This window comes from Sebastes umbrosus, chromosome 14 (assembly GCF_015220745.1).
Source record: "Sebastes umbrosus isolate fSebUmb1 chromosome 14, fSebUmb1.pri, whole genome shotgun sequence".
In the NCBI taxonomy this organism is placed as follows: Eukaryota; Metazoa; Chordata; class Actinopteri; order Perciformes; family Sebastidae; genus Sebastes; species Sebastes umbrosus.
This window is the reverse complement of record NC_051282.1, coordinates 9,160,828-9,182,868: the sequence shown is the minus strand read 5'-3', so window position 1 is coordinate 9,182,868 and position 22,041 is coordinate 9,160,828. Positions and strand designations below refer to the sequence as shown.

Here is a 22,041-nt window from a genome sequence, read left to right as displayed (position 1 = left end):
GATTTTTTTTTTCTTACGTCAAAGGGATGCATGTATTTTTATTCCCAAACAAACAATTTTTCGGTTCATTTGGTTTTTCAGCATTTTTTTTTTTTTTTATCTTGCAATCACTGCCAACGATCAGAAAGAGAGAGAAAATGTTTTACTAAGTTGCTGGTGTACGATTTATTATTTTAATAATAAAGAACAATTTAGTATATTTATATCTATGTGTTTATTAGTCACACTTTGTTTTAGAAGTTAGGAAAGCAATGTTTAAGTCAAGCCAGATGTTGTTATGATGAAAGAATGATCCCAGTCACTTCCACACAGTGAGACGTAGAGCTGATTAATTAAACACTGGTATCAGATCTGTACTCCGTTTTGGCCGATACCAAAAGCCTCCGCGTAGGGAGGAGGTTAGGGTGGTGGACGGGTCAACAAGCACCGGCCTTTTTCACACCGGTCTTGTTCGTGGCCCGTGTGAAACTAAAAAGTCAACGTTCACTTATTTTAATCATGATGTTTTGCTGCATTTTTTAAATTATATTTTAGTAATTTTAAGCCAAGATGATTTATTTTACCAAACCTAACCAAGTAGTTTTCTTGCGTGTTTTGTTTTGTTTCAATTTTCGCCGTTAACTGCTGGTTTGAAACTGTTAAAAAGTGCGCCCGTAATCCGGGAGAAAATATGTTTCCCTCGAAATTTAATTGAGAATGCAGTTTAGTTTCCTGGGTACTTCATTTTGTAGGAGACATGGTTGTCTCCAACAACAGCTGCTTCAACCGTTCATCATGCATTACAGCGGCGGGGTATGCATTTTGAGACACAAAGGACATGATGATTCTTAAAAAACGTGCCTTGCTGTAAACTGGAGCTGATATGCAATGAATGGATATCAATTTTGTATGTCGTCGAGAAGCATCGGGGGAATGTCAGCGATGATTAATGAAGTAGATTGTAGATTAGGCAGGAAAATCACACAGTGACACCTAAAATGAAAACTGCACTTTTTGGTTTGGCATGGTTATGTTTCCTCCAGCCTGTTGTTCAGTTAGAGGGGAAATCATTAGACATCCCGAAACGAAATATAGAGAAAAAGACTGCTGTTGAAGCAAACATTTCTATTGTGTCAGTATGTATTAAATGGTCAGTGTCTTGTTGGACATTATCACCATGACAAAGTGAAGGCAATTTATCATTGCAGAGCACTGACATCCCAAACTGAAATGGCTTTTTAGGCTACAACTCTCAACCCTCTCCCAGTCTTTTGCTTGCTGACTTGTCTTTTTCCCTTCCCTCGTCTTTCTTCCGTCTCCGGCAGAGGAAGATGCTTATATATATATAAAAAAAAAAAAAGATAGTTTCAAAAAGCTCTTCCGCCTTGTTGACAGCCCTCCAACACTTCTGAGAGCTCTCTGGGAAACAACCCAGAGCAGCCTGCATCACACGTAAACACTGCAAATTGTCAGCTGTAAGAAACCGTTGTCTTACGGCATGATGATGACAAAGGGATTTGTAGTTTTCCATCACACTTTACTGTGCTTAACATTGTGCTTTTGAATGTAGTACACCACTATAGTAGACCCCCTAATCTGATCTCTCTGTCATCTCTCTCTCTCAGGTCTCTCTAACATGCATGTGTGTTTACCTTCATCAATATCTGTACAGGCATTCATTTACATACACAGAACCACTCAACATGTAATAAACCACTTTCCATGTACACAGCCTCCTCTTAGTCTGTCTCCATCCGTCTCTCCCGTCCTCTTTCCTCTTAAGTGATGACTATCCCACCAGCTTAGCTCATGCTAATATCTCCAGCCATTAAGTGGATTTATGGGCCTGCCTTTCTGTGAGCGCTATAGGAACCTTTCTAAGACTACCAATCAATGCTCGTTCTCCCTACATATATGTCTGCCCGACCTGTGTTTGTGAGGGAGGGGTTACTAGGGTTTGTTTATGCCAGCAACATGTCGCACATACATAGTCTACTTTCTTTACCAGATTTTTTCTTCTCTAATAAATTGTTAAAGGTGCTCTATATCATATCCAGAGCATTAATATAGCAATAAACAACTATTTACTATGTAAAGATATGGAGGAGTAATGTCTACCTGAGCAGAGAATGAAGTCTCTCTCCCTCTGCGTGTGTTGTAATCCGAGCTTCTCCGTGCTTTGTTGACATAGCCGGCCGCGCATACTTTTGGTGTATGTTCGTGCATATGAGCATGCCCCACTGGCTAGCGGTCATCTGGTGGTTACAGCTAACAATGCCGTCCTGACGGACGGCGCTACCGTGGAAGCGTATAGCACCCACCCTCCGGTTCCCCCCCCAGGTTAACACTGTTAGCTCTGTCAGCACTGTTGCCGTTGTTAGCGCTGTTTGCACCATTAGTGGCGATGGCTCAGCTGTCGCCATGTTGAGAGCCATGTGGAGGCAATAGAAATGCTCTAAAGTTTGCATTCAGCACCTTTAAAAGCTATCTGTTTAACGGTGTGTCAGACTGTAAAACACACAAACCAGCTCCAAAACCGAGTCTGTGCACTGGAAACAAATGTGTTTGTATTTTTATATTACTTGTTTGTATTGTCTCAAATCAAGTATAAGCCTTTTCTGCATATAGGGCATGTTTTCGCAGTGGTTGAACAAGAAAAATAGCAGCTTCCACACAATTTTCTCCAGGACACAATCATCTCAGCTTTAAAATAGAGACGTGTGGTATGGTCGGCTGTATGTAGTTAATTCAAAGACACAGTATATTAACCAAACTACTGCTTATGCATGGAGCTTTTTCACGGTGCATAATATGAGCTCCACGGATCAGCCCATGGCAGAGAATGACCTCTGTGCTACCGAGGCCTTAGGGCACCATGCATGTGTTATTTACATAAACACACCACATTTACATACGCATTGCTGCACATTAGTCTTGTCAACACCAGCGTGTGTCTGTGTTGTTAATGGTCTTCATGGTCTTTATATCAGTTGACTTCAAAGACCAACTGTTCAGTATGTAACCAGGTTTAGTTTTTGGGACCATTGGTGTGCCACCGTATTCATTCACTGTGTTTAGGATTCAAATGGGTACTCCAGAGATTTAGTATTTCATTTCCATGTTACAGCTACTTGCGAAGTTGCGAGAGACAGATTAAAATGTTAGGCTTTTGGCGTGTCATTTGAACTCCACACCACAAAACTACGGTAACGTCCACAGTTAGGTTTAGGCAACAAAACCACTTGAAGACGTCATGGTTGCACTTAAAATAAGTACGTATTAAGTAAAATACGTACGGAAAACACGTCACTAACGTAACTTACAAAACAAAACATCTGTTTCGAACACTGGCCTCCCGGTTTAAAAGTCATGTGTTTGTTGAACCCATCCACCACCCCACCCGCCTTTTCATGCAAACGAGCTGCAATCTCTATACAACCCAAGCTTTTAGCACACACATTCTGATCGAATTTGAAGTCTCCGAGCCTAACACAAGTTATTTTTTCCAACTTTTACAGGTTGAGTAGTATTCCTCATGACGATAACTGATATATATATATATGTGTTAAAAATTGATGGCGTACAACTTTCATTCCTGTCTAAATAGGAAATCTAGTCCATTTGCGTTTTCACGTCGGCCACCGTAGTTCTCCCACACGCTTGGCACACGGGAGACGTTTCAGTTGGTTGCAATCTGCAACCGCACTGCCAGATAGCGCTAAATGCTACATACTACACCTTTAAAATGTTTGTAACATAATAGCGTAACTTTTTTCTCCCCCATACATGCATCATCAGAGATGTATCAATCTGCTGTTTCTAGTGACCTACTGTCACCAACATTGAGTGTACACAATCCAGGAACACATTTCGGTGTCTGTTTTCACATCTTATTGTACATAAGTTGACCAATTGGCACAAAAAAACAACAGTATATTCCTTTAAAATGTGTGTACATAGACAGGCCTGTGTGTAACTGTAAGATAAAGCTGTTCCTGTGCATCAACTCAAAGCAATAAGCCAGTGAAAGACACAGAGATGGAGAATAGGAGGGTTGGGTGGGGGGTTTTCTGAGAAGACGCTACAAGTGTGTGTGCTTACATGTGTGTTTGTGTGTGTGTGTGTGTGTGTGTGTGTGTGTGTGTGTAAGTGAATCAGAGGGCAGTTTGTCATGTTGCTGCTCCACAGCCCTGATCCAAGCTGACAGGTGAAGCTAAGCGCAGCTAAACAGCACACGTAACAGAGAGGACGAGAGAGAGCGAGAGAGAGTCGGGAGGCAGCGGAGATAAGGAGAGACAAAAAAAAAAAAAAACAGAGAATGGGAGAGTGTGGGAGACGAGGAAAGAGGGATTGACGTAAAATAAGTGTGGAGGGATGGGGAGATAGTCGTCAGAGTTAGAGAGCCATTAAAAAGAGAAACAGGCGAAAACAAGCAGAGGCACAAAATGAGAGAGAGAGAGAGTGAATTTGAGCAAAATAGAAAGCTTGGGAAAATGGAGGATTTGAGATTAACCGGTGAAAAGAGATTGGTTAATTGGCATTTTATCAAAAGAGTGGACTGAGCAAGTTAATTTTTCACACCATCACTCCATTAATCTATCCCTCCCTCCCTGTCTCCCCCCTCCTCTCCTCTCCTCTCCACTTCCTCTGGAAGGGCTGTGTCAGTACGTGCCATTGTGGATGTGGGAATTGATTGTATGTTTTGTCAGCAGCTTTTTTTAATGAGTAACATATAATTTAAGTACATTAAAGTCAAAGTGAATCATGGTTATTGTCTACTGAAAGCGTATGTGTAGCGATAGGGGAAAAAGAATAAACGGAAAAAGCAGGAAGTTCACATCTAATGGAGGCTACAAAATGTGCCTATTCACAATGCGTTTTTGTTTCCTTTGTGCCCCATGGGAATAACAATTTTGAAAGCGTTTTTAAAACCAGGACAAGTATGATAAATTGATCGTATAAAAGCAAGGCAAGAGAGAACAAAAGTCTTTCCTGGAAAGTTTGTTTAATTGTTGAAAATTGTATCTTAACTTTCTGGCAGGGCTGACCAATATATCGTAATTACATCGTCATCTCGATATGAACACGGGCGATAAACACATTGCAAAAGGCTTTATTAAAACGCGATGAATAAGAAAAATCATTATATTTAGGGATGGTTACTGAAACCCGTTATTTAACGTGCTCTGGGGCTAAAAAAGTGTATTTATTATCACTGTGCAGCCTCTTCCTGCTTGCTCTGTATCAGAGTTCTCCACACACATGGTCGGTGTCTAGAAGTCTATAATGACAGAGGAAAAAGATGAGGCTGTATTATAAAATTACAAAGAAAAATAATATACAACTAAAATTACAATATATTCACTTATAATGCACTGAAAAATGAACCTCACATGGCCTCTATCGTTTCTGAAAACGTCACCAAACACGTCACGACTCGTGAACTCTGAGCTTTCAGAAACTTTCCACCTATACGAGGTCGTGAATAGCACATTCGGGGGGTGCGTTCATATGGACTCTTCTTGTGAACACACACAACACGACCCCATTTGAAGGCACCATTAGTTCCCTCTAGTAAGCCGTGTTCCAGTGTATGTGTCCGGGGGGTTTATTGTAAAGGGCGGAACGGAAGGTGTGAAGCGGTGATGTGCTGTTATTGACAAGGGTGCAGAGCCTCCGTGTTATTAGTTTATTATCTGCATAAAGTATAGGAGCAAAGTAAACCCTCGGCTACACAAGCTAAAACTAAAGCTGGAAGTAGGTTATGTAGTCTGTTTAGCTTAGTTTGCCACGTATCTTACTTGTAAACTGATCTGCTGGCTGAGATAAAGCAGTTCCCCTGCAGTAGTTCACATCAGCAGAGGGAGGAGGAATGACGTGTAACTGTGTTTTTCAGTCTTTCTAGGCTCACTCAGTATTTTCATGTCAGGAATATGATTTACATTATTAACATATTAGATTGTTTCCAGGTATTAATGAGTTTATATAGTGACTTTGCTGTTGCTGCTCTAGAAACAACATTTAGCCTAGTTATATTTAAAATATATGTATAGCCAATAATGCACACTTCAATATTTGTCTATTTATCACATGTCATATCGTCATCGCAATATTGAACAATTTTATCGCACATATGTCCATCATATCGTGCATGCATATATACCTTCAGGGGCGGGAGGAAAAAAAAGACAAAGGGAACCTGCTAAGTATAAAGACAGAAAGAATAGTTCGGAGGATGAACGCAGACAGAGCTCAAAAGTGAAAGTGGCAAAAGTGAAGTGGACCACTTCAACACTTCAAATTTATGTATTAAAGAAAGATGATTTGGAAGAAGACAGAGGTTAGGAGAACAAACAGATACAGTATAGGAGGTACAGAGACAGAGAAATAAAGAGAGATGTGTGTGTGGATTGAATTCAGAGTAGTCAAGTCGGACAGGTTGATAGATTACAGTCATTGATGTGACCCACCCTGTAGGTATGCACTCGCTCATGTGAAGGGAAAAGCCAAGATCAGACTTATTGTGCACGTGTGTGTGTGTGTGTGTGTGTGTGTGTGTGTGTGTGTTTGATTTCATGACAAATGAGGAGCAAGAATTGGCTGAGACTCGCTTATCCATTAGTATATTATACTGCATTGTCACAGTGTCCTTGCACTCTCCGTACAGTGTGTGTGTGTGTGTGTGTGTGTGTGTGTGTGTGTGTGTGTGTGACAAACTACATATTGCGCATGTCTTTGATGTCCACGCACAAGGCTGAACTTTGAGCTGAATGCAGTGTGAAGGGAATATCTGTGCATGAGCGAACGTGTGTTATGAGCTAAACACAGGTTGACTCCTGGCTCTCTACCTCTGTTGCGCTGCATTGCAAGGCTTTTTATAGTGCTGCTTTCTGTTGCATTACATTGCATTGCATCAAATTTATTGTACTGCGTCAAACAGATTAGCACCGAGCTGTTTTTGTTTCAACTGTGTGAACAATACAGCTACAGTGATAACAAGGCTGACTCAGTCTTTGGAGATTAAGGGCAACAAAGTGGTGTCAGAAATGACTTTGAGACGGCTGTTAAACCTCTGGTGGTGTTAAGTGAAAGTTTTCTGGGGTGTATATACTACCTGGTTCAAATCTTTAAAATGATAATGTTAGACATAAATCTGTATTTATTCTGGCTGGCATTCTACACTGCCAGACACCGACAGCTAATTCCTACCCATGGTGCATAGAGGTCGCTGAAAAATGTACAAGTTTCAGTGTCTGATTTATAGAAAGCAGTTTTTGGATTATTCACTCTCTTACAGAGAATCAGATGAGAAGATTGATACCACTCTCATAACTGTCTGCTAAATATGAAGCTACAGCTAGCAGCCACTTAGCTTAGCATAGCATAAAGACTGGAAACAGCTAGTTGAAACTTCCTGAAGCATAGACTGTATAGTATAGGAAGTGGATGTGGTCACAGTTAAAGCCTTGAGTTCAGCATTTTGGTCGTCGCCATCTTTGTTTTTGGTTGTCGCCATCTTGGGCTTTTGGAACCATTACTCAGTAACTTCGAGCAGTGTAGGAAATTTACCAATTATATAACAATTACTAATCCCAGACACGCTAATTACTTAGAAAATTTGGGGGTCGGCTTATTCATTGTCTTACTGGGAGTTTAATGGAGAGTCAATTCAATTCAATTCAATTTATTTTTGTATAGCGTCAAATCACAACAGAAGTTATCTCAAGACGCTTTATATATAGAGCAGGTCTATGACCGTACACCATAGTTTAGAGACCCAACAGGATCCACCAAGCGCGCTGTGGCCAGGAAAAACTCCCCGATTACTGGGAAGAAACCTGGAGCAGAACCGGGCGCAGGGCGGGCGGCCATCTGCCGAGACCGGCTGGGGGGATAGATAGATAGATAGAGAGAGAGAGAGATAGATAGAGAGAGAGAGAGAGAGAGAGAGAGTCAATATCAGTTTGGTCTCTGCATTCAGTGGAGAAACTGCTGTGGGATGCGTTAGCTTTTTGCTGGGGCTGGAGGTGTGGGGAGGACCGAGGACGCATAGACTGTATATAAGAGGCGAACGTAGTCACCGAGACGTCACCCATTGGTTTGTGTACTGCCGTTTTGAAGCCTTGAGTTTGGCATTTTGACGGTCGCCATCTTGGTTTTTTGCAACCAGAAGTAATGAGAGGGTGGAGTTAAGTACAACTGAACGCTGAATAAGACATTTTTAAGTGACTTAAATGTTAAATTAAATTTCATGAACTGAAAACACACTGTGAGAACATTAAAGTTGAAAACACAGACAACTCCCAGACCGGACAACGCCGTGGTAGCGACTTGTTAATCACAAGGTAGCCACGCCCTAAAGCATCCCCTGCTTTATGGTCTATTTGACTCTAAATGGGACCATCATTTACTAAATGAACATCATGCTGTATTGATGAAGACTTGAAACTAGCAACTGAGACCATAAACTCATGTGTACAATGTTTACTGAGGTAATAAATCAAGTGAGAAGTAGGATCATTTTCTCATAGACTTCTATACAATCAGACTTCTTTTTGCAACCAGAGGAGTCGCCCCCTGCTGGCTATTAGAAAGAATGCAAGTTTAAGGCACTTCTGCATTGGCTTCACTTTTCAGACCCTAGGAAGTTGCCATCTGGTCTGAAGGCAACAAAATTCACCTAGCAGCACCTTTAAAGCTTTAAAGCTCACTGTTGGACTATTTCTTGGCAGGGCGCAGTAACTTCCTGGAATCTTCACTGGTTGCCTGGCAACCTCAAGGTGACTGGTAGTTGGATTATTTTTTCTAACCTTGGATGGAGCCTGGCGAGATGTTTTCCCCCATTTCCAGTCTTCTTATGCTATAAACTAAGCTAACCGGCTGCTCGCTGTAGCTTCATATTTAGCACACAGACATGAGAGTGGTATTGATAGAGTTTGAGGGAGTGTTTTATGTCATGCACATATTGATTAGGAACATTATGCATCAACTCTTAAAGCAAACAGAACCAAACAAAAAACATAAATTATTGAATCATCAACCTGGCATGATGTGACTGTAGATGTGTACTCATGCATCAGCCTTGCCTGGGTGTCTACTCAAGCTGTTTGCATGTCCATTGATAGTTCACATTGATAGCTGGCTGACCAGCTGCATCCCCTTATCTACAAATAGCACCCATCTGGGAGACGCAGAGCTGCCACATCCCGCTGCTCATGTAAACTGCATCCAAAATGAGCCAAGTTAAGATTTGCCATTCATCCATCCATCCATCCTGTAGTGTGTTTTTTTGTTTTTAATAGTGCGAGTGTGTGTGGCTCCCTGAGAAATTGACCATCATACTGGCCATGTGTTCGTGCCAGTGGTCGTAATCCAAGGTCACTTAACTCCGCAGTTCACACGCCGCTAACACCATTTACTGGAGCCTCCTGTCATGGTGCTGATGATAGAGTGCTGTGGGGATGCTAATCCATCAATGCTGCCCTGACCGTGACATATTTACAGGGCATGACATGTACAGGTTGTGTGTTCCATGAAAGGCGTAAAATGGTGGATTGATCCCTCTGTCCATGTTAAAGGGATGGATGGTTGGAGTGTTGACCACACTGGCTGAATGAAATGGTAGTATGAATGTACCGTTATATTCATCCATAATATAAACTTGATTGAAAAAAAAAATTGGGCGATGGTAAATTATAACGCTGTCATGATGCGTTCAAATGTTATCTTGTAAAATGTTGTTTTTGGCGAGACATTTCAATAAATCCAGTTGTTTGAAGGAGATGTTTTCGCAGCAATATAAAATAGATATTAGAGAGAGAATTATGACCTGTTTAACTTCCTAACACTAGCTCCAAGCAGCTTCTAATACAAAATTAGAACTACCAATGACAAGATTCTTTTTAATCAAAGCAAACAATTAAATAAAAATACAATCAATTATTTCCCTAATCATTTGTATTGTGTGTTTTTTATGCAACTAACCACTATAAATGACAATAACAAAGTAAAACGATGACATTTAGAGTTTTTGACGGTTGGAATGTAGAACAACGTGGAAGTGAAAGCAGCGCTCTGTTTTTTTTAAAATGTGAAATATATTTTTTCCCCCTAAAATCTATGAATAATCGGGATAATAATCGTGATCTCAATATTGATCAAAAAAATCGTGATTAGCACTTTATCCATAATCGTGAAGCCCTAATGGATTGGATCTGGCTTGGACCAGAGATGTTCTGCACCAAGTTTGGTGACGATTGCTCAAAATTTGTAGGAGGAGTAGCGGAAAAACTGGACACAATTCAATTCAATTCTGTCCATTTGTGATGTCACAAATCTACAATATTTAGACCATTTCAAAGTTTTAAACGTAAACATTCTAAATGGGTCCCAGTTTATTTCCTGTTGCAGTGGATGTGAATGACATCAGATGACAGGACGTAAACATGGACCCAAGCTGTTGCCTAGCAAAGCAATTCTGTTGCAATTCGATTGAAATGTACTAAAACTGAGCATTTCAGACAGAGGGTAAATACAGGTATATTCAAGCAGACAGCATGAGGAAAATAAAGGTTTTTTAAACATTAAAGTATGTAAACATGTTCTAGTAGAAACCCAAAATACAAGTAAGAACCTTAAAAAGATCATGATATGGGACCTTTAAGGTTCACTCACTTGGGTCCCCAGCAATACACCCACCAAGTTTGAAGTACAGTAGATGGGATGAGCGGTACTTGATATGCAAAGGGAAATACAGACAGAAAGACAAACAGAGATTCTTAGCTTTATAGTTAGATCTACTGTGTTCTATTCTATTTGATGGACACCTATAATGACCTCTCCTACGGGCTTTCCTAATGAGTGGTTTAATCTGTTTAGACATTGATAGATATCTAATAAAACAGATCAATATCATCCCCGTCTATCTCAGATGATGAGATCATGGCATGCTGAGTACCTGTATATCATCAATAATGTCGAAGGCTTTGCAGGATGATAGATATTATGCTGACAAATGTGTGTTTGAGTGTAGGTGTATTCATGCGTGGGTTTATGTGTGCGTCACACCGATGAATGTTTGAGAACAAATCCCTTGAGGAGAGTGAATCTTTGTATAAATGTGTGTGTGCGTGTGTGTTTTGTTGTTTCTAAAATAAAGACGGCCCAAAAATAATGAGTGCAGGCGGTGACTCAGAGGTTGACATATGGTATTTTCTGTGACATCATCGTTAGCAACACTACAGCCTCAGCGCTGAGATCCTGCCAGCAACGGGTTCATGCGGCTTCCAGCATGCTGGCTTTGAGTTTGCACATTTTATTTTACTGCTCAATCCAGGCACTGGCGTATAAATCAGTGTAGCAAAATCACCCAGGATCTTTATTGTCATTACTGTAACATTATCAGAGATGTTGAAATGGAGATGAAGGGAGCACCAATGACTGACAACACACAGTGACGCTTCTCCTTATCAGACATGGTGAACATTATAGTAAAAAGAGCTCTCATAGAAATATTGAGTCCCTGAGGACATAATATTGATTGATTTTGATTTAGTTCAGTCTTTGACAAAAATGTTTTAGTTTGAATCACCTATTAGTCAACAGAAAACTAAAGACATGTTAGTCTTGTTTTCAGCGGTGGCAGTTTTGTCATGCATTTTTAAGTTTTATGTCTTCTAACCATTCTGAGGCTGCAGCTGTCGCCATCTTTGGTGTATCTTTGGCATCTTAAAGCTAAAAGCAGCGATGATCGGGCCCTCGAACCTTAATACCCCCGCGCGCACATTGCGGTTACTTGCGGTACGCCGGTCGACGCAGCCCTACATTTCTGTGACCATTGGACACTGCACGCATGAGTTAGACATTATTTCCTGCATGGATTGAGTGGGAAATAACAGATTGCAAATTTTACATCACTTCCTGTGTCCACTATGTGGCGCTAAAGAACACGCTCAAGAAAGGCATCATGTTGCTCTATATCAAGTGTAGATCACACGATGTAGGTTTCATGTAAATCGGATGATGTTTGTCACACATAATGCTGACTTCCTACCACGGCTGTTGGGTTGTTATTTAATCACAAAAAGGATGGCTGTTCATGCGGCGACTGCCCATTGGTCCGACGGCCCATTGTTCCAAAAATACACGCTCTCCGTGCACCAAGCAGAAGCACATGGCTTATCATGCAGAATGATCATCTCGTTGCCTTGAGTTCTTTCGTTGGTTGGATTGGTTGGATAGGTTTAGGCATGAGGAGTGTGATTTAGTTAGGTTTAGGGTAGGAATATCAGAGTAATCGCACCAGAGGCAGAGGAGGGCGGGTCATGCCTTTGCCATGGTATGAAAAAAATATCGCAACCGGGAAGGTCCGATGACGAAATTTTGCATAATAATTATCCATGTGCTTCTGTTCGGGCGGTCTGGACATTTTTTGGACAATTTTGGTTTCATCGTCGGAACAATGGCACGGCACTATTTGAACCCCGGCTCCTCCTATCCACATGTCGAAGTGTCCTTGAGCAAGACACTGAACCTCAAGTTGCTCCCGATGGGCAGGCCAGCGCCTTACATGGCAGCTACGCTACCGTTGGTGTATGAATGTGTGTGTGAATGGGTGAATGAGAGACATAAAGAGGCTTTTTCCAGTAGAAAGGTCTACTGTATATAAATGCAGTCCATTTACCATGGTTACCGGTGTGGTTCTCACCTATCGCGAGGTTTGTGGAAAAGGCTAGCTAACTGTATATGGTTCACACACGTGTGTGTCACTCTGCTCTGCAATAACACAACAAACTGACTTACAGTACAGCTGTCATTGCAAAACTGTTTGAATATAGCTGTCCACTCACTTTTCTTTTTGTTCACCTAGCTTTAGCGCAGCACATACTGTAGCAGCGGTAATACTAGTTGAGCACTGCTTGACAGCCTGATTTGGATATCCACTTCCATTTTCACTAAAATACTGCTTACTGTCCGGGTTTAGCCTGAGAGCTAAAACATTGGCTCACATTAATGGAATATTTCTTTAGCAAACATCCAGAGGAATATTTAGATTGTTGACCGCTGGCATTCATATGGCACTCATTTCTGATAGCAGACCGTATGTAACATTAATATTACATTCACAGCGCTTGACCGTGTTGCACTAACGTCAGCGAGATGCTGCTCGTTAGCAGCTAATTCAGCTTCTGAAGAGGAGATGGTTTTGAGCAGCAGAGGATGAAGCATGGTTCTACAGATGCATGCAGGTCATTGAATAAGTATTTAAACAGTATTTAATATATTTGTCCATTCGTTCGCCTTTCACATTATTGTGTACTTTTTATTTGTCAACAAAAAATGTAATACAGTTCATCATACGTACAGTACTTCTCGTTTTCAAAGGCTACCTTCTATTTAGTTTTGGTTTATTATTTGTCATCGATTGGTCCACTGGGATTATAGATTGTCCCAGCATGTGTCTAAACAGATTGTTGAATAATCTGACAAATGATAACAGCAAAGCAGCCAATGAGTTAATTTTGGATACAAAATTGAAATTATTATTGATCCTAAATGCTGTCTATTATAGCTGCACGATTTTGAAAAGAAATATCTATTGTGATTATTTTGACTGATATTGCAACTGCCATATGATTTGCGATGTTAGAGGGAATGATAATTTTTACATCATTATGCTCATTTTCATTGAAAAACATTACATTTATTATGGTGTAATTTTTGTGGGGATCTGTACCAAACAAAGATGTCTTCTTAAGCCTGTAGAATATGTATATGTATAGGCCAGGACATCTCTGCAGCCCCACAATATTTAATCTAAAATGGTATTTTGACACATATTTTTAACCATATTTAACAAATATTGTGATTTTCTCATCTTGCGATTTGAAACTTGTAGCCCATATTGTGATTTCGATAAAACTTAGATTAATTGTGCAGTCCTGCTGTCTATGGCCTTAACTCATGTGTTAGAAGGTATATCTCTATTTGTGAATAATAAGGAACAATTTTTTCCAATATTAATAACAATATTTTGGAATAAAACTCGTCCTGTGTGAGGGTTATATACACAAATGTAAACACACTTGTGTTAGCGGATGAGAGACTAGTATGCATGAACACAAACCGGCCCTGGCATGGCAGGCGCTCAGCCATGCCAAGGGACATTATTTGGCAGCTGTCAGCTCTAATAGGAGTGTAGCAGGGTGGGAGACAGATCCAGGCTCTGTACCAAGCCTACAAGGGTGCACTATCTGGCAGCTACATGCGTATCTTGGTGTCTTGCCGTGTGCACGCATGTACGAGCACGCAAATGTTTGTGCGTCAGAGGGATTGGTGCATCAGACCCCCTTTGAGATAATGCCGGCTACCGCTTGTGCCGCTACAGTGTCCGTTTAGCCTTCTATCTGTGTGTGGGAATCTTAGCCGTGTGTGTTTGTGTGTGTTTTGTTTCGCTCTGACAGCAGTGGTGGGATAAAGTGCAGTGAATTACTGATGAAGAGAGACTTCAAGTGTTGGCTCTGTCATTTCATAAAACCATAAGATAAAGAGAAGGAGGGAGAGATGAAGAGACGGATAAACTAAAGCACACACACACACACACACACACACACACACACGCGCACACTATGCTACTTTTTTTTTTTTTACAATTGTGAAATTGTTTTTTTTCATTTGAGTCTTTACGGAGGTAGAAGGAAGTTACTGCTTTTATTGTTGTAGTCTGAGAAATGGGACGTTATATCCGTTCCGTATCCGTCAACCAAAACAAACCAGCCGGTTGGCCGCAAACTGAAACGAAAAGCAGAAAATGGCAGAGGGTCCGCATGGATACGACCTGCACTCTCATATGTTAAATCCTACGCGGTAAACACTACACATCCAGTAAAGTATGGAAACACTTTGGGTTTCACACATTGCAGGAAAAGCAGTTCTAGACATCATGGCTTAAGCTGCATGCTAACTCTGTCATGGACAGGAAATGTTATCGTTTTGTGGTAACTTGCGGTCAAGCCAGCCGTCACACGCATCTCTGTGGTCAAATGGGCCGACGCTACAACTGTAGAGCTCCCATATACCGACATTTATGTTAAATGCATTCAAACTGCCCTGGTGGAGCTGACCATGGATGTATAAAGATAGGAGCTGACAGTCATTATAAATAATGACTGATGTATTTGACTTCAGGGCATCTTTGACTACATACGTGCTGAAAATCAATCATTTGTACTGCATTAATTTAGATATTTTCGAAAGTAAAAGTCCCTAGAAGTGTATGATTCAACTTTCTCCCATGGTCTAGTGTTAAAAAAGATAACAAAAATCGCAATAAATCGTAATATCAAATCACAATACTTAAAAATTGCAATACATATCAAATCAGTAGTATCAAATCAGGACATAGGTGTATCGTCCCAGCCCTATATGCTACATGTCAATATCTCCTCTTACTTACAAAGGCTTCATTTGGCATTTTGATTCAAACCGCCCATTCAGAGGCAACAATAACTATGAACTATAACTGGATTTACATAACAATCAGACTCTTCAAAAAAAGCTGCTCATTGCAACCAACATGAAGGAGAATGGAAACCTACTTAATCGTATTATTGAAGTATAAAAACAAAACACTCAGGCGAGGGTGTTTAATATTCAACAAGTAGGTGGTAAACCAGATCATTTGGTCATAATGAAGAAGATTGTTTTGTGTTTGGAGGTCTCACATTTCTAATTAATAATGAAATATGAGAGACAGGACAGAGAGAAATCAGCCCCCGCATGGTCATAAAGTCTCATACATCCTCCTAGCTTGCTCATTTTAAAATTCCCTTTCCCTGCCCTGGAGGATTTTTTTGTTATTTGGTAACCACCACACACACATTTCACTCCCACTGTAACCTCTCTAAATTACCACCAATGAGAATTAAAGGATGAGTCACTCCTGTGTGGCATCTATTAACTCCCTCTAGGCACAACCGTAGGTAGGACACCGGCAGCTGTGTGTGTGTGTGTGTGTGAAGCTTCTGTTTGTGCGATTGTGTGAGCGTGATCTGTGTCTTTGTGCTTGGTCGGGTGGCACAACTGTAGGCTGGGAGCACGATCGGCATCACAAACAATTATACGCCAGCCCCTGTTTGAAAACAGCAGGGTTGTATCTCCATGCTCGGTCCCATGCTAGGTTACAGGGCCCTGGAATCATCTGTGGGGGGCCTTGTAATATAAACTAACCTGCTGTGACAGTGAAGAGTGATTCAGATACAAAATGCTGTGTTACACACCCAGGGGAGTAAATGTGTTTGTGCGTGCGCCACTGTGTGTTTGTGTGTGCAGAACAATACTGAATGTCTTATTACATGACCGTGGGGTGTTTTTCTCACTTTATTTTTAGCACAAAAACACACATTTACAATTGAAAGCAATAGTGCACATTTAGTTATACAACCAGGACCGGGCCACTGCAAGGTTGTGATACACTAACAAACACAAAACTGTATGGTTGCAAGTGGTTTCACAGTGTTCGACTGCATTGATTTTAGGGCTGGAACGATTCCCCTATCCCCCGATTCGATACTATCACGATACTTGGGTGCTGATTCGATATTGTGATTCAATATTACGATTTATTGTGATTTTTGTTTACTTTGTTAACAATAGACCATGGCATAAAATGTAATCATACACTTCTAGGGACTTTTACTTTGGAAAATATCTAAATTAATACAGTAAAAATGTTCGATTTTCAGCAAGTATGTACTCAGAGATGTCCTGTAGTCAAATATATCAGTCATTGTCAAGAATTATTTATTAATTTTTTTCCAGCAACCCATAAATATAAAGAATAAAGACATTTCCCTCGCAAATTAGTGGTATTTTATTTTAAATTTATAAGGGACATGGAATATTTTATACTTCTGGTGAATATAATCCAATCAATCTTATTTCCATATTATGTATTTTGTTTTTCCTCTCTAACTAGTATATTTTGATGGCGTGCCAGACTAGTCGCTAGGCAGTTATTAGGCAATTGAGTTACTTTGTGACATCACCACGTTACAGAAGAAAAGGCGGGATTTCAAGTGAGGCATCTCAGGCAGTTCAGCAGCAGTGTTTCTGTGGGGAAAGTAACCCCCTTTGGCGTGGACTTTGGGCTTTGTAACTTTGTAGACCTTTTACATGCACAAAAAATATATATACAGTAACACACTAAAGGAAAGAGAAAAAGCACAATAGGTCCACTTTAACACTTGCAAAAGAAATTCTATCACGATCCACTGCAATTGACGTTGCATTTGCAGATTTGCATGCAGCTGAGTGTGCAAACAAGTGAGGAAGTGACTTAATGATGCTGGACTCTTAATTACCAGTTTGAGTTTTCTGTTATGTCACAACAACAAAACAATAAGTGTTTACATGAGCTCATGCAGTTAGCCTTTAGATAAGCTGCTCTTCTGGAGTACTTATGGTACGGTGGCACAACAGTATTCAAGAGCACATTTACAGCCACAGCAGACGATGACATGTTCCTGTACAATGAGACAAATATAAACGTGTCAGATTATGTTATTTATATTGTTGTTTTTAATGAAGCCGTTTAAAATACACTTAACACATTATACAGACTCAACTATCACTTTATTCATATGCTAATGGTGTATTAAACTGCATTTAAGTGTACAGTAACTAATGAACTGAGTGTAAATTATATGTATATCATGCAGATTGCTGCTCAAATTCAGTGGGCAACTCCGGGTCTGAAAAGTGAAGCCAATGTTGAAGTGCCTTAAACCTGCTTTCTTTCTAACATCCAGCAGGGGGCGACTCCTCTGGTTGCAAAAAGGAGTCTGATTGTATAGAAGTCTATGAGAAAATGACCCTACTTCTCACTTGAATTATTACCTCAGGAAACATTGTAAACATGAGTTTATGGTCTCAATCACTAGTTTCAAGTCTTCTTCAATACAGCATGATGTTCATTTAGTAAATTATGGTCCCATTTAGAGTCAAATAGACCATAAAACAGGATATGCTTTAGTGCGTGGCTACCTTGTGATTGACAGGTCGCTACTACAGCATTGTCCGGTCTGGGAGTTGTCCGTGTTTTCGTCAAAGTTCATGAAAGTTAATTGTAACATTTTGGTCACCTGAAAATGTCTTATTCAGCATTCGGTTGTACTTAGCTCCACCCTCTCGTGTCACTTCTGGTTTAAAAAAAACAAGAGGGCGATGTCAAAAATCAAGATGGGGATGGCCAATATTCACAACCTGAGCCTCAAAACTGCAGTCCACAAACCAATGCGGACATCACGGTGACTACGTCCACTTCTTATATACAGTCTGTGGTCAAATTATAATGTGATTTTTAGCCATGCTAGCGACGTCACTCCGCGGAGGAAAATGCCACTTTGATCCGAATCCATGACAAATCCCTCCCTAGCTTACTGTTTTTACAGGAAACACGTGAATATGTGGACTCAAACAACACTCTGCTAGCGGTTTCATGAGAACTTTAAGCCTGTCAGACTGCCTGGAGATGTTTCTGTGGAGTTTTCCACCAAACCACACGGGATTAAACCCCTCTGTGGCGGATATTTACAGCCTTCGGCTGAATCATTTTTGTTTATGAGTTTTGAAAAAGACAGTCTCTGTACATCAGCTTTTATTCATTATTACATTCATATCCTATCCTGCATTACAGGGAAGATTCATTATTTAGTAATTTAATAGGAAATTAGAATCATCAGGGTTTGTGTGGATGCAAACATCATGAAATTGATTAACAAAAATTAATTTAGAATAGTTCGTTGTACTGAGCTTTAAAAAAAAAAATGCAATACAGGCAGAAAGAGCAGTTGAAGTTAAAACAATAAAATTAAAAGTGACTCATACAAAGTTCACAGTACTGCAGTTTGACTTTGCGGTGTCAAACTACATGGTGGGCTGTCCCAGCATGCACTGCATTGTACACCCTGGACTGGTGTTGCTCAAAAGCCAGCTGTTGTTTTACTTAATTTAGGTGATTGGGGCACAATGACATTGTAGCAATAACGGATACGAAAATACACACGTGATTTCGCAAAATGAGATGCAAACAAATAGTGACCTCTTATAACACAGTATCCATAACTCTGTGAGATTCAAGCCACTAGCATACCGATGGTGCTATACATCCTCGCAGCAGAATCCCTTCACTTCCATAAAGTTGGGGTGTTCACAAGAAACAGCTTTTAATAACAAATGGTTAAAATCGAAGCAACAGAAGCAGACTTTTAGTCCCCGCTATTGGTCAAGCTGCAAAAACAATGACTCCTACATTTCCCACAATGCAACCAACAGCATAATGTTACTTGAGAGACTGCTCGGCTATAATTGGCTGTTGGCGCTGTGAAATCTTGCACTAGGAGGAGGCAGAGGAACAACATTTTTTCCAGATTATCTGTCTCATGCACTACTATCAAGGATATAGTGATAGTTTTATCAGTTTGTTTAAAGTTACCGACTACAACTTTTAGCGTACCAAAATGCCAGTAACATCAACTCAACTTAAACAGCCCAGTTTCAATTCCAGAGGGGTTGCAACTACTTAACACATTTCAGAGAAGACGATTGGTTTAACCAAACTATCAACCTTTTATAACATGCTCAGCTTTTAGAAAAAAAGACAAGCATTTGAATAGAAGTTCCTCCAGAATTGGAAGAAGTGGTATGCACTGTATACGTTGTCATGTGTTGGCCTGCAGGATCTTCTATCCTCCCTCATATCTTTGCTTGAAGTGTGTGATGTTTGAAGTGCTGCATGTCAACACTTCCAGAGCTTCCACCCTTATCATGAAAGAGCCAGATATCCCTCGGCATATAGACGGGGTGGATGCTATTCTGATCTGGGGTTTAGAGAGTATTTGAATTCCTCCACAACTTCGGCGGTGCACATTTTGCCATTTGTGAGAACGACGTGGTTGAAAAGCTGGTAGAGGTGAAAGCTGCTGGTAAAATGCGTGCCATCATTTTATTATTTATTATTTATTATTTCCCGGAGTCATTGATGGGTTGTGTTTGTGTGCGCTCATAGGCAAGCTCTGATGTCCTTACATCACTCTGTATCATCTCAAGAGTGCTAATATCGCAAGTTGGAATAGTTTATGTGACAGTTTCCTCGGGGAGGGGAAGAGAAACGAGGGAGGAAGGGCTGAGAATACTAAAGGGGAAGAAGAGAGAAAGAAAATAGAAATTGGGCCAAAGGGTGAGACGGACTAGACACGACGGTGTGAGAGTGCAAGAGAGGCAGAATCAGAGGGCTGAGAGGAGAAGAAAGAGAGACGGGGAGCGTTGAGGAAGCGATACAGGGAGAGATAAAAGGCTCGCAGCGACGAAGAAGCGGGGGGTAGAGATAACGGGAGGGGAACGGAGTCAGACGCAGAAAGTTGAGAAGATAAGACAGACGGGATTAGAAGAGGAGAGAAAGAAAGGGAAGATGTTTCCAGGGAGATAGAGGGTGTAGAGAACAACAAGTACTCAACAATAGCGCTCTTAAGCATTCTCGAGGGGACGAAAACGAGCGGGCGGGAAGACGAGAGAGTGACAGGGATACAGCCTCAGCTCGCTTTATAACCATCGAGGGGGGGATGAAGTAATGGAATGAAAGTGGACAGATTTTAATGAGATGAGAGAGGGAAGATTGATTGGCTAGCAATCAGAAAATGCAAAGAACAATTGTGATGCCTGTGCGGGTACAGTATATGTGTTCCTGTGGCACACACTGCTGTACTATTTAATATGAGGACACATTTTATGGGTATTTATCGTCCTTGCATGCCTGTCAATGCACTAATTTCCCCATGGAAATCATCAAGGTTTCATTGTAACTGTCAAACCTGTAAAGTTGTAGTTTTAAAGGGCGGGTCCATTATTTTTGCTGAGGTTTTTATATCATTCTGTACCCTTCAAGCCCTTCTAAAAACGTTCTCTCACGTGACCTGTCGTTAAGCTAAGCTACGCTAAGCAACGTACTGCTGTGGATGCCACGTTAGTTCAGTTCTGAAAGTCACACAACAACACAACCAAACTAACTGACGGATGCAGCGGTAGACCAGCAACTCCTGTGTTTCTCCAGGTAAAATGACTGTTTTTGTGAATGGATTCTGGTCTGGTCTTGAAGGCCGCGATATAACGGCTTCAGTTCCCCATCAGAAAGGGCTGTCTGACGGCAAGGTAAAGCGCTGAATTATTCTAAATATAGCGTACACTTAAACTGATTTGTTTAGGTGGCTAAAATACATTTTTCTGCTGCTCTGGTTCACCAGACTCCATTCACCAAAAACAGTAATTTTGACTCACAGAATGCGGGAGTATACATACAGCCCCACTTAGCAAAATCCAAACTAACCATTTCAGTTATTTCCATTTATTTACTTAGCACAGCTAACTTTGACTCAGTTACTGCTATTGTTCACATTATTCATAACCTTACTGATTTCTTTGGTAACCGAAAGTCACACAATAACACAAACAAACTAACCGATCGACGCAGCGGTAGACTGTTTTTGTGAATGGAGTCTTGTCTGGGCGTGAAGACCGTCGAAAAGGGCTGACTGATGGAAAGGTAAAGCAGTGAAATTATTCTAAATATGGTGTACATATTTAGAATAAAATGTACGCCATATTTTTAGGTGATTTTTTTCAGGTGGCTAAAATAAGTTTTTCTGTTTTTCCCGTCCACAGCCGCTTCACCTCGCCTTCAGACAGCCCATTCCGACAGTAACTGAAGCCATTATGTTGCGATCTTCAAGACTAGACCAGACACCATCGCAAAACAGTCATTTTAACAGTCGCAGAACGCGGGAGTATACATACAACTACACTTCATTTATTTCCAAACTTAACCTGCATCACTGCTTTTTGCAACGAACGAGTGGGTGTTTCCATTTGAAAAAAAATGGAATTGAACGCAGATGGAGCCGCCCTTTAAGAATATATTCTATTACTAAATTTATACACATTTTCAAAGATGACTTGTCATCTCAGCATGGGTGTAATATCAAACAAACTTTTTTCCTGATTTTAATTTAT

At 40.6% G+C, this 22,041-nt stretch overlaps 1 protein-coding gene and 1 long non-coding RNA gene across 4 annotated transcripts in view; one reads left to right on the top strand and one right to left on the bottom strand.

Annotated features, from left to right (window-relative positions):
* The window catches only part of LOC119501941 (protein shisa-8), a 171,326-nt gene that overhangs the window by 70,255 nt on the left and 79,030 nt on the right, over positions 1 to 22,041 (top strand). The gene's annotated exons all lie outside the window — the stretch shown is intronic.
* LOC119501942 lies at positions 7,957 to 15,805 on the bottom strand. The gene is made up of 3 exons (XR_005209968.1): positions 15,129 to 15,805; positions 13,785 to 13,794; positions 7,957 to 7,968 (listed from the first exon to the last, which is right to left on the bottom strand). It is a non-coding gene; the product is annotated as an uncharacterized LOC119501942 (long non-coding RNA).